This window comes from Quercus robur, chromosome 10 (assembly GCF_932294415.1).
Source record: "Quercus robur chromosome 10, dhQueRobu3.1, whole genome shotgun sequence".
Taxonomy (NCBI): Eukaryota; Viridiplantae; Streptophyta; class Magnoliopsida; order Fagales; family Fagaceae; genus Quercus; species Quercus robur.
The window spans coordinates 20232599-20244038 of NC_065543.1; positions in this window are offsets into that span (position 1 = coordinate 20232599).

The window sequence follows — 11440 nt, forward strand, 5'->3', positions numbered from 1 at the left end:
CTTTGGTCATCAGACAAAGGAACTCCATATCTGAAAGAAAGTAATCCTTTCTTGGAGTTTTGCGTGCTAAACCGTTATAGAACCTAATCTATACATTCAGCTTGTGACAAGCCCAACATTCTATTCTTTCATCGCCAAAGCTTAATCCCTAGAATAAAGTTAGCTTCGCCCAAGTCCTTCATATCAAATTACAACTAAATCTTTACTAATGACATTACCCCTACATCATTTCCAATGAGTAGAATGTCATCAACATAAAGCACTAGGAACATTACTACTTTATTTCGATGTCTTTTGTACACACATGGTACATCAAGAATTTTTTCAAAACCAAATGACTTGATTGCTTGATCAAATCCGATGTTCCATGATCTAAATGCTTGCTTAAATCCATAAATGGATCTTTCAACTTGCATACCATATACTCTTGGCTCTTTGCTATGAAACCTTTGGGTTGCATCATATAGATTTCTTCTTCGAGATTGCCATTAAGAAATGCAGTCTTAACATCCATATGCCAAATCTCATAATGATAATGAGCAGCAATGGATAAGAAAATTTTGACAGATTTAAGCATTGCTACTAGTGAAAAGGTTTCTCCATAATCAATACCTTCCTTTTATGTATACCCTTTTGCCACTAGCCTTACTTTAAAGGTTTCAACCTTTCCATCTATCCCTCTCTTCCTGTTGTAAACCCATTTGCAACCAACAGGTTTAATGCCATTAGGCACTTTTACAAGATTCCAAACTTGATTGGAGTACATAGAATCCAATTTAGATTTCATAGCTTTGACCCAATGATGTGCATCTATATCTTTCATTGCCTCTTCATAAGTGTAAGGATCAGATTCAGCCTCTTCTGAGATAGCTTCATAAGTTTCTCCTAAACCTACAGGTGGCCTAATCCTCCCACTACGACGAGACTCTTGTTTACTAATCATCTCATGAGTAATATTTTGTGGTGTATCTGATACAACCACATCATTCCTAGTTTCATCCATTGATCGTTCAATTACAATTCATTCATTTTAGCCAAAACAACTCTACTTTTAGGAGTATAATCATTCATATAGTCATTTTCCAAAAATTTGACATTTGCACTAACAAACACTTTAAGATAGAATAAACCACTTTTGTTTTAGATTGTAACTGGTTAGACTTTCCTTTCAACACATATGCTAGACAACCCCAAATTTGGAGATGTCTCATACTAGGCTTATGCCCAATCCACAACTCTACAAGTGTTTTAGGAACATACTTCGAATGTACTAAATTCAGAAGATACATTGTTGTAGTTAAAGCATATCCCCAAAAAAAAATTGGTAGAGTCGAATAACTCAACATGGATCTAACCATATCTAAAAGAGTCTTATTCCTTCTTTCTACTACACCATTTTGTTGTGGTGTTCCAGGTGCAATCAACTGGGATATAATCTCATTTTCAATTAAGTAAACTCTACAAGTGTTTTAGGAACATACTTCGAATGTACTAAATTCAGAAGATACATTGCCGTAGTTAAAGCATATCCCCAAAAAGAAATTGGTAGAGTCGAATAACTCAACATGGATCTAACCATATCTAAAAGAGTCTTATTCCTTCTTTCTACTACACCATTTTGTTGTGGTGTTCCAGGTGCAATCAACTGGGATATAATCTCATTTTCAATTAAGTAACCCTTGAAATCTCCAAGATGGTATTCGCCACCTCGATAAGATCGAATGGCCTTTATGCATTTACCTAATTGATTCTCAACTTCAGCCCTAAACTCTTTGAACTTTTCAAAGGCTTCAGACTTTTGTTTCATTAGGTATACACAACCAGATTTAGAGTAATCATCAGTGAAAGTAATGAAATACTCATAACCACCTCTTGCTTGGGTTGACATAGGACCACATACATCTGAATGTACTAGTTCTAGCAAATCTTGGGCTCTTCTACCTTTTGCATTAAAAGGTCTTTTGGTCATTTTGCCCTCCAAACAAGATTCACAAACTAGAAATCCATCAAAGTCCAATAATTTTAAGAGTCCATCTTTGATCAGTCTTTGAATCCTATTTGAATTAATATGACCCAAATGTAAATGCCAAAAATATGCATCAGTAGTAGAAGGAAACTTTCTCTTTAATGATTTCACATGTGAATTATTATCTAATTCAAAATTGTATAATTCATGCTTATCAGTAGTTATAATATAAAGACCATCAAAAATATTGCAAGAACAAATAAACATTTTTTCATTCTTTATTACAACATTATCTTTCAGGATAACATAATATCCATGTCTACTTAAATAAGTTGCAGAAATTAAATTCCTACGAACATTAAGTATATACCAACAGTCTTCCAATATTAAAACTCTAGAACCAAAACACAAATTAGACATTCCAACAGCTACAACTGGAATTCTACTCCCATCAGTCAAAGTAAGAAAAAATTCCCCTTCATTCAGCTTTTTGGTCTCCTGAAACCCCTGCAAAGAATTGCAGATATGATTAGTACAACCTGAATCCACACACTAGGAATCTGTGGGATTTTGTACTAAACATATTTCAAGAAGGAATGAACTTTTCATACCCTTATTCTTGGCAGCTATGAATTTTCGACAATTCCTCTTCCAATGACCTTTCTCGCCACAATGGAAACACTTTCCTTTGACATAGTCCTTTTTCTTTCCCTTGTTGGCAACTCCTAAGGCAATTTGTTTACCATCTTGCTTAGTGAAGTCCTTCTTCTTCTTCTTCTTTTTACCTTTGCCTTTCGACTTAGGTTGAGAAGTAGAAGTTTCAGCCATATTAGCATCAACACAAGCTATACCAAGAATGCCTTCCGCTGCCACCAACTCATTCATTAATTCAGACAATGTATAAATCTTTTTGTTTATGTTATAATTAAGTCTGAATTCCTTGAATAATTCTGACAATGATTGGAGTATCATATCTGCTTGGGATTCTCCATCAATGTCAGCACCTAAAACCTCTAGTGTATTTAGATTAGAAATCATCTTAAGACAATGCTCCCTTACTGGAGTACCTTCAGCCATTTTGGTATTATAAATTTGCCTCATAGTTTCTTGCCTTGTAAAACGGTCTTGCTTACCAAACATCTCCTTCAGACTTAGCATTATGTCCGAAGCTAGTTCTACATCCTGCATTTGATGTTGTAGAACATTTAAAATAGATGCTAGGATATAGCACTTGGACATCTCATTAGATTTCTGCCAACGATCATATCATTGTTTTTCCTCGAGAGGAGCATCTAATGATGGAAAGTTAGGACATGGTTGACTAAGCACATACTTGTGCTCTTTAGTAGTAAGATCAATGTCCAAATTTCTTTTCCAGTCAACATAGTTGGACCCAGTCAGTTTGTTTTGATTAAGAATAACAAGTGGGCTAAAGGATGCCAGGATTTAAATCTGAAAATAACAAATTTGAATATAATAAGTAAACTGGACATTATCAATTTAGCATATAAACATATAATATGGAAACTTAATAAAACCATAATATAAAATATGCAACGACAACTCAATCCATATTCAATATTCCTCAGCATAGAGTGAACATTAAATAATATGATTGACTGAGAACTATTCTCATTATTAGTGCTATCATGATAACTCTTATCAAACATTAATAATATGCCGTTATACATTTAGCCTCTAAATAATGATAGTAAGAATTCAGCATAAAGGATACTATAATATTTAGTCAGTGTATACTATTGTCTAGAGCCATGTGTTGCCACATTTCATCTACCATTGATAGGTTTATCATGTAGTACCATGATACAAAACACCCTCCGCATGGAATGTAAAGCTTAAGGCTAAGACAAGGTGTTTGATCAAACCACTATAAACTGGGAAATTCAATCTTGTTGCACCATGAAATAAATTTTTCTCCGCATGGAATGCAAAGCTCGAAGTAAAGATTTAGTATATATTTCATATTGCTATGAACCGACAATGGAGGTCGTGAGTTGCAACCCTTGTATCTCTCTCCCACTAGATATTTTAAAAGAAAGGTTTTTAATTAGAAATCATGTGTAATCTCATCACACATAGCCTTGCACTTTTAAATGTGAAAACACTTAGTGAAAATTCAAAATTCACAGCTTTCGATCGATCGAATGTATCCCTCGATCGATCAAAATTATGAAGAAAATCTTAACAAACTTTCTGGATGACTCGATCGACTCTCTATTCCTATTCAATCGATCGAAAAGGCAAATTCGATTGATCGAAGGGAATTCTCAATCGGTCAAAAAATTGAAGAGGTTCATCACAAAGTCTCGGGTTGACTCGATCAATTCTCGATTCCTATTCGATCAATCGAAAAGGAACATTCGATCGATCGAAGGGAATTCTCGATCAATCGAAACTCGTGAAACTAAATTTTCTAGAATTTTCACCAAACAGTTTTCAATGGTTTTTCATGAATAACTACCATCATATGAACATAATAGATTGAGTTTGAGATCAAAAATTGAATTTCATTGATGCTATAGCCTTAAAGTTCAATCTAACATACTTAATATCAAACTTAAACAACATCATAACATCAATATTAGTTTTATCAAATAGTATTTTCAACAAACATGCAAAAAATTGATTGTAGAATCTTCTAACATCATGAAATTACTATCCTTAATTCCAAAACTCACAAAACATGTTATACAAATTCGAAAATGAAGACCGCTCTGATACCAATTGTTGGAAAAACATGGTTTGCATCGCATACAAAACACACACAGCGGAAAAAATGACGGATTTACTTCATTCGCAATTGATAACATGTATTATGTAAATTTCAGAATTTAAGAACAAGAGAGCGTACCTTGGTGCGGTGAAATTCAAAACCAAATATTAGAAGTACTTGGGAACACTTTTAATCTTCACTCCAATTCCACTTATGCCCAAGAAGTATGGTCTCTTAATCAGTTTACACGTATGTGTTCAAGGGAGAATAAAAGAATGGCTTACACTCACATACACACCATTTTCATTACTCTCTCTAAAATTTTGTATGTTTCTCTCCTTAAATATAACTGATTATTTAATTGGGTTAGCCTTTTGGGTCATTCCAATTGGGCTTTAGTATGTGGCTTGGAGTAAGACCAAAAGGGACAAATAAGACACTAGCTTCAATGGGTTTTAGGCCTTTCTATCAACTCTTGACAAGCATAAAATTACCATTAATTATATATTTAATACTTCTATATAAATATAATTGTACTCTAGGCCTTATTAATAAATTATATCCCAAGACTTTATTATACATTCAACCCTTTCATTAAAATATTCATAAAAATACAAAGTCATGAATGTTGACTACCACTTTGAAGATTACTATATTTTAATCCTTAAATACCCGATTTAATCCTTTAAGTTATTTATCATATATTTATGAAATCCAATTTCATAAATATATACTTTAGTAATTTCTTACTAAAGTAGTTAGACCTGACATTTTGAATAACCAAACTCATTAAATTTATCTCAATGGAATATTTTATATCTCCATTAAGAGATTATGAATTCCATCTTGAGAATATATGTTCCTTTAATATTAAATGTGGCTGCTCAAGATACTGAGATTTTAATTGTGACTTTAAATCTCATTCTTGATATATCAAAGCAACCTACACTTCATGATTAGGTTCATTACTTTCTCAGGATTAAAAGTTAATGTAAATAGAAGTTGTGAGATTTATTATTCATTTGATAGTTGTTAATAGAATAATAAATCTCACAGTAGTCCAATTTAATATGTCTTAACATTTAAAACATATCAACATATCAACTAGAAATCTCCACTTCCATTATCAAGACAAATCATCTTAGTTGATATGTTATAATCTTCGCAGATAAAATGCCTAATTTAATCACCGACTACGAACTAAAATTCTGAGTTTACAAAGAATTTGTGATTTATATTTTTTGTGACTAAATCACATAAATCACATACTATACATCTCATAGACTATATGATAATGTCCAAATATTCATGTTATCATTATTTTAGATAATAAAAACAACTTTATTAATCACAACATAATGTCATACCTATATTATACAATAGGATTTAAAGGGCACATATCCTAACAATTTTCTTATTCTTTCCCCAAGGTCTTAAAAAGGACATTTCAAAACTCTAAGGCTTTGATGTTGACTTCTTAGAACTTGTTTCTTTCCTCCAAATGGGACGGATTCCTCCTCGTTGATGGTGTAGCTGGAAAGGTTCCTGATCTCTTTCCCTCTTGGTTTACCTTCTCTGCCTGATGTCCTAGGTTCTTCCAACAAGTGTTGGTCCTAAAATCACCATATGTCCCCATCACTCTCCTCTGGCTCCCATGAATTGATGTTAACAAGACCTTCTTCATTCTTTGTGCTTCCTTTAAGACATATCCTGAGCAGTTCATATCCTACTTGGCATGCTTTGGTCTTCCTCAAGGATTTGCCTCCTAAGCCTAGTAGATCCTCCTGTATTTGGGCCCAAATCCTACTCGTTCTTCACTTTTTATTTCTTTTCATTGGGCTTCTTCGATCATCGGGATTTCTTTGTGTTTTTGGGCCAATTTTTCCATTTATCCTTCCTTTTTTCTAAGGCCCAAGACCCATCCTTTTCACCCTCATGGGCTGGGCTCCTCTTTATTTCATTATCTCCTTTATTTTTTTTCTTGCAGGCTGGGCTTTTCTTGCTTCCATGTGTCTAGATCTTGACCACATTTTGGACCTCAACCATAATTGAAGAGGTTTGGAAACCATTGTTTGTCCAAAAAAACTATATCCTCTACAAAGTACAAACTATTAATTCACTCGATTGACATCTCAAAAGAACTGTATCAATATACCTACTACGTTCTAAATTTAGATGTAAATTAGATGGAAATTTTCATTTCAAAAAATAAGGGCAATTTCATAATTACACCTTTCTATCTAATTCAATGCCTAATTTTGATGGTAGGGGGTACATTTATATGATTCTTTCAAATTGGGGATGTCAATTGAGTAAATTGATAGTTTTGGGGGACATTGTGAATGTGGTGAAATTTTAGGGTGAAAAAGTGCAAATTCCTTTATTTTTATTAACAAAGGTAGAGGATAATTAAAAATAACATTAGTAGAAATGGTAAATAAAAAAAAAATTATGTCAATTAAGGAAGTACCATATAATATGACTTCAAATAGAATAGAATGACAGAGAAGAATACATATGGCCGACCCTAATTGATTAGTTGAGAATCCATGGTAAACCCTAAAAATTTGGGACTAAGAATTGGTTATTGTTGTTGTTTTATACTTGTATTTTATTAGCAATCTTAAGGCAAAGGCCATTAAAGTCCTATGATGCAGTGAAGGCAATGGAGAGCTCATTGCTAACCAAAGTTTAAGTGTTAAGTGTTCAATAAGTGTAATGACACAATACATTGCACAATATTTTTCACCAATTTTGAGGTAACAAGTTGTGATTGGTATATAATAAAAGTGATATTTGTAAAAATATCAGCAAAAATGATGTTGCACTAGTTACAATATATCATGTGAAAAAGTTGCAAAAAAAAGTTGTGTTTATAGTTTTTTTTTTTTTTTTGGTTAATGTTTAGCTCCAAAATTGCAAATAGTTTAGTGGAAAAAATAAAAACCTTAAAAAAACTAATATTATAGTTGTATTAGTATGTTAAAATCAAATTATTTAGATGATCCATTTAAGTTATTACCATTCTAACCATTCAAGAATACATGAATGATTTATATTTCAACAAATTACTAATATTCACAATAAATATTATTTGATATCTATTCATATTAAATAGGATTTAATGGGCATTTGTTAAGGATAATCTATCCAATACACTTTATTGAAAATTGGATTTAAGAAAAAAAAAAAAAAAAAAAAAACCCAGATGTTAAACAATTCTTTTGAAAAACTCATCCATTATACAAAACCCAAAATACCATTCCACAGGATTCGAGTAATAGCATATTGATAATGACATTTTTTGTGGTACCCCCATATTTGTGATACTCATCTCCCCATATATATATATATATATATATGTATATATGTATACTATTGCTCACAAGACAAAGCACTAGCCTTTCAAATCCTTATTAAACTCAGAAGTTTATGCCATATTTACCAACATCCCAAATAAAAAGATGCAGTTGACTCCACCATCATCCCAAATCAAAAGATTTAGTTGCCTCCATGATCAATTCCAAATGAAAGACAACTTGACTCCACCACCACCAAGGAGAGAGAGAGAGAGAGAGAGAGAGAGAGCAAACAAAAGAAATTTCTTTGGGCTAGGAACATTTATGACAAATGGCAAAATTTAGGTACAGTACCTTAAGTTCCCCTCTTAAATTTAAACCACGTGTCTAATATAAACTACTCAACAAACAGGCATTAAAACATAAAGCTCCATCACTTTTTTTTTTTTTACTGGCCTACTATAGAGACCCAAATAATTTGAATTTTAGATTTCAGATTTGCTCCACCAAACTTCTTCCGCTAAGTCTCCTCCTTTAAAGACATGATCATGTTTTTTGTGTCTTTTTTATGTTTAATATTTCTTTGGCTTTTTATTCAAATCCTCTCCTCTTTATTACCCAATAGTGGCAATCCACCATTCCTCTCTCAAAAAAAGTTTCTTCTCATTGTTGATCAACAACTGATCATAGGAAATAAGGGGCAAGGCCATTAACCAAAAATTCAGGCCATGGATCGATAAGGTGAATCTAGATCAACGGAACCACAATGAGAGAGAGAGAGAGAGAGAGAGAGAGAGAGAGAGTGAGTGAGTGATTGAGAGTTGTTCCTTTCAATTGACCACCATGAATCCTTCTGCAGCCGCCATGCCCCGCCATCTTCTTTATTCTCTTAGTCTGGTTCTCTATAAAAGTATGGGGTTTCATGTGGGTGAAAATCACTCTGCCTCCACACATGGTGGCCAAAATCAATGTGAGGTGTGGTTGTGAAGGAGTCTTGCCAGAAATTTGTTGAGTTTTAGCCAAAAAATTTATTTGAAATCTATTTGTTTCTTAGGAAAATAACGGTGAAGTGTTTGAAGTTATCTGGTTTTCACGCATGTGAGGGAAAAGATGAGAGAAACTAGGGAAAAAGAGAGGAAAAAAGAAAAAAGAGACGGAAATTCCTTCTAACGTCATTTGTTGAGTTGTATATTTTATACACATGACTTAAATTTAAGAGGGGAACCTAAGGTACTGCACCTAAAATATTGTACCTAAGTTTTGTCCTATGATAAATATTTGTGTAAACTTCAATTGCAAGTATTTTATTAATAAAATGCTTAAGGTATAAGTGGTATAATTTTTACTTTCTAGAAAAAAGGAAAAGTTGGTTAAAGGAGGACTCATTAACAAAATGCCTATTAAATGAAGTAGAAAAAGCTTATGAATACAATTTTTGTGTCATAATTTCTATTATATAAGTTTAATATGATCGATGAGTGGTAATAGACACCTTTTTTTTTTTTTTTTTTTTTTGAGAATGAAAGAAATAGACAATCACTTAGAAGTTAGAACTGACTATATTAAAATTGTGATTTAAAAATTATAGTCATTGAAAAATAATGCTTAAACCTTAAACTTAGCATGGCTATAAATTGGTAGGATTGCTTGCGGGAAGTAGTAGGTAACAGGAACAACATGATCTGATTATACAATGAATGTGAACAAAACACAAACACAAGAGCATTCTTATCAAGAATGCTAAATATTTTAGCATTTACCATTTCAAAATCTTATTTTATCAATTTTAACATACACTATACAATCCACCAAAAATCAAAACTTCTATTATTTTACCACTTCATTTAAATATTTTTTTATATTCTTTCTTTATGTTTTCTTTACTCTTTCTTTTTATGTTTTCAAATAACTACCATTAAATAAATATATATATATATATATTTTTACAATCTTGCTATAGTGGATTACTAGACATAGCAGTCCACTATAGCTAAATTGCAAATAAATAAAATTTGAGAGTATTGATAGAGTATGCTTTTTAATATTTATAATATTTTGTATGTTAAATTTTAGCACTTATAGCATTTGCCCTTCTGAATAAGAATGGTCTAAAAAGGTTGTAGAAGAGTAGCAGCCACCCAGCTAGGCGTAGCCATGTTATTAAATCTATTGTGTTCTGTCTGTATGTCTGCCCAAAAAGAAATAAATGAAATAATTAAAAAGAAAAGAGAAGCAAGCAACAGCAAAGCACAACAATGAAGAAACCTTAACACGTTGTCCAATTCAGTGTCCACCTAGTCCTACATTCACTCTCACCTTCTTCTTTTTCTCAAAGTAGATTAAGATTACATTCATCACCACCCACGCAACTACACTCTACCTCGGACACTCGCTTTTTTTTTTTTTTTTTTTCTTACTTTATGCCTTCATACTGAGACATGATAACGTCCCCCATCGGTGTTTTATGTTTAATTTTTTGGCTTAAAAAAACAGGGTGGGGCCGACAGTCCCATGAACCAAAGACTAGAGCTAGACAGCAATAAATAAAACCACATACATACGCCTACGTTCCGTCAGATGGTGTCAACCGTAACTTTGACCTTACTTATCCTTAATACCATGCATTTGGAATTTGTGAAAAAATTAACTTATTTTATTTTTTTAATTTATTTTTACTCTTAAAGTAGGTTTTATTGCACTGTTAAGTAGGTCTTATTATTTCAAAAATCAACTTTTAGTTTTTTTTTTTTTTAAATTGTTATTACAACCATATCAATTTTATAAATAGGTTTTTTGTTAACAATATTTACTATCTATTAATTATAATAACCCATTTTAATCGTTATAAAACAAAAACAAAAAACTGCAAATTTTTGTGTCCAAATTTTTAAGACACGTTTTACTTTTTTTGTTTACTTCTCTTCTATTTAGTTACTATTATAATTGTAGTTAATTTTATCACCACTATATTTATAATATGATTGTATACAATTTCATTTTAAATGAATAATCATCTCTCTATTATTTAAAACCATTTTTAATCACCATCCTACATATAATCTTTTTTTTTAAAATATAACTTTTACATTAATAATCTTAAACTTATCATATTTTGTGTTTTAAATTCTATCCTTTTTTTTTTAATTTTTAATTTTCAACTATTTAATAAGGATTTGTTATTAATAATTAAAAAGGAGAAACCCTCACATCTCCTACCCTCTTTTATAGTGGTATATGGAATCTATAGATTGGATTTCAACCCTTTCCTTTCTAAAAAAGAAAAAAAAAAAAGGTGATGTTGGTTGCAAGTTTCGACCCGTTATTTGTGGGCACTGCACACTTTTATTAATATTTCTTATTTTTCTTTATTATTTTTAGCCTGTACCAAGTCATATGTGCCTACCAAAAAAACGGTCAATGGATTAGGTAGATACACTAACC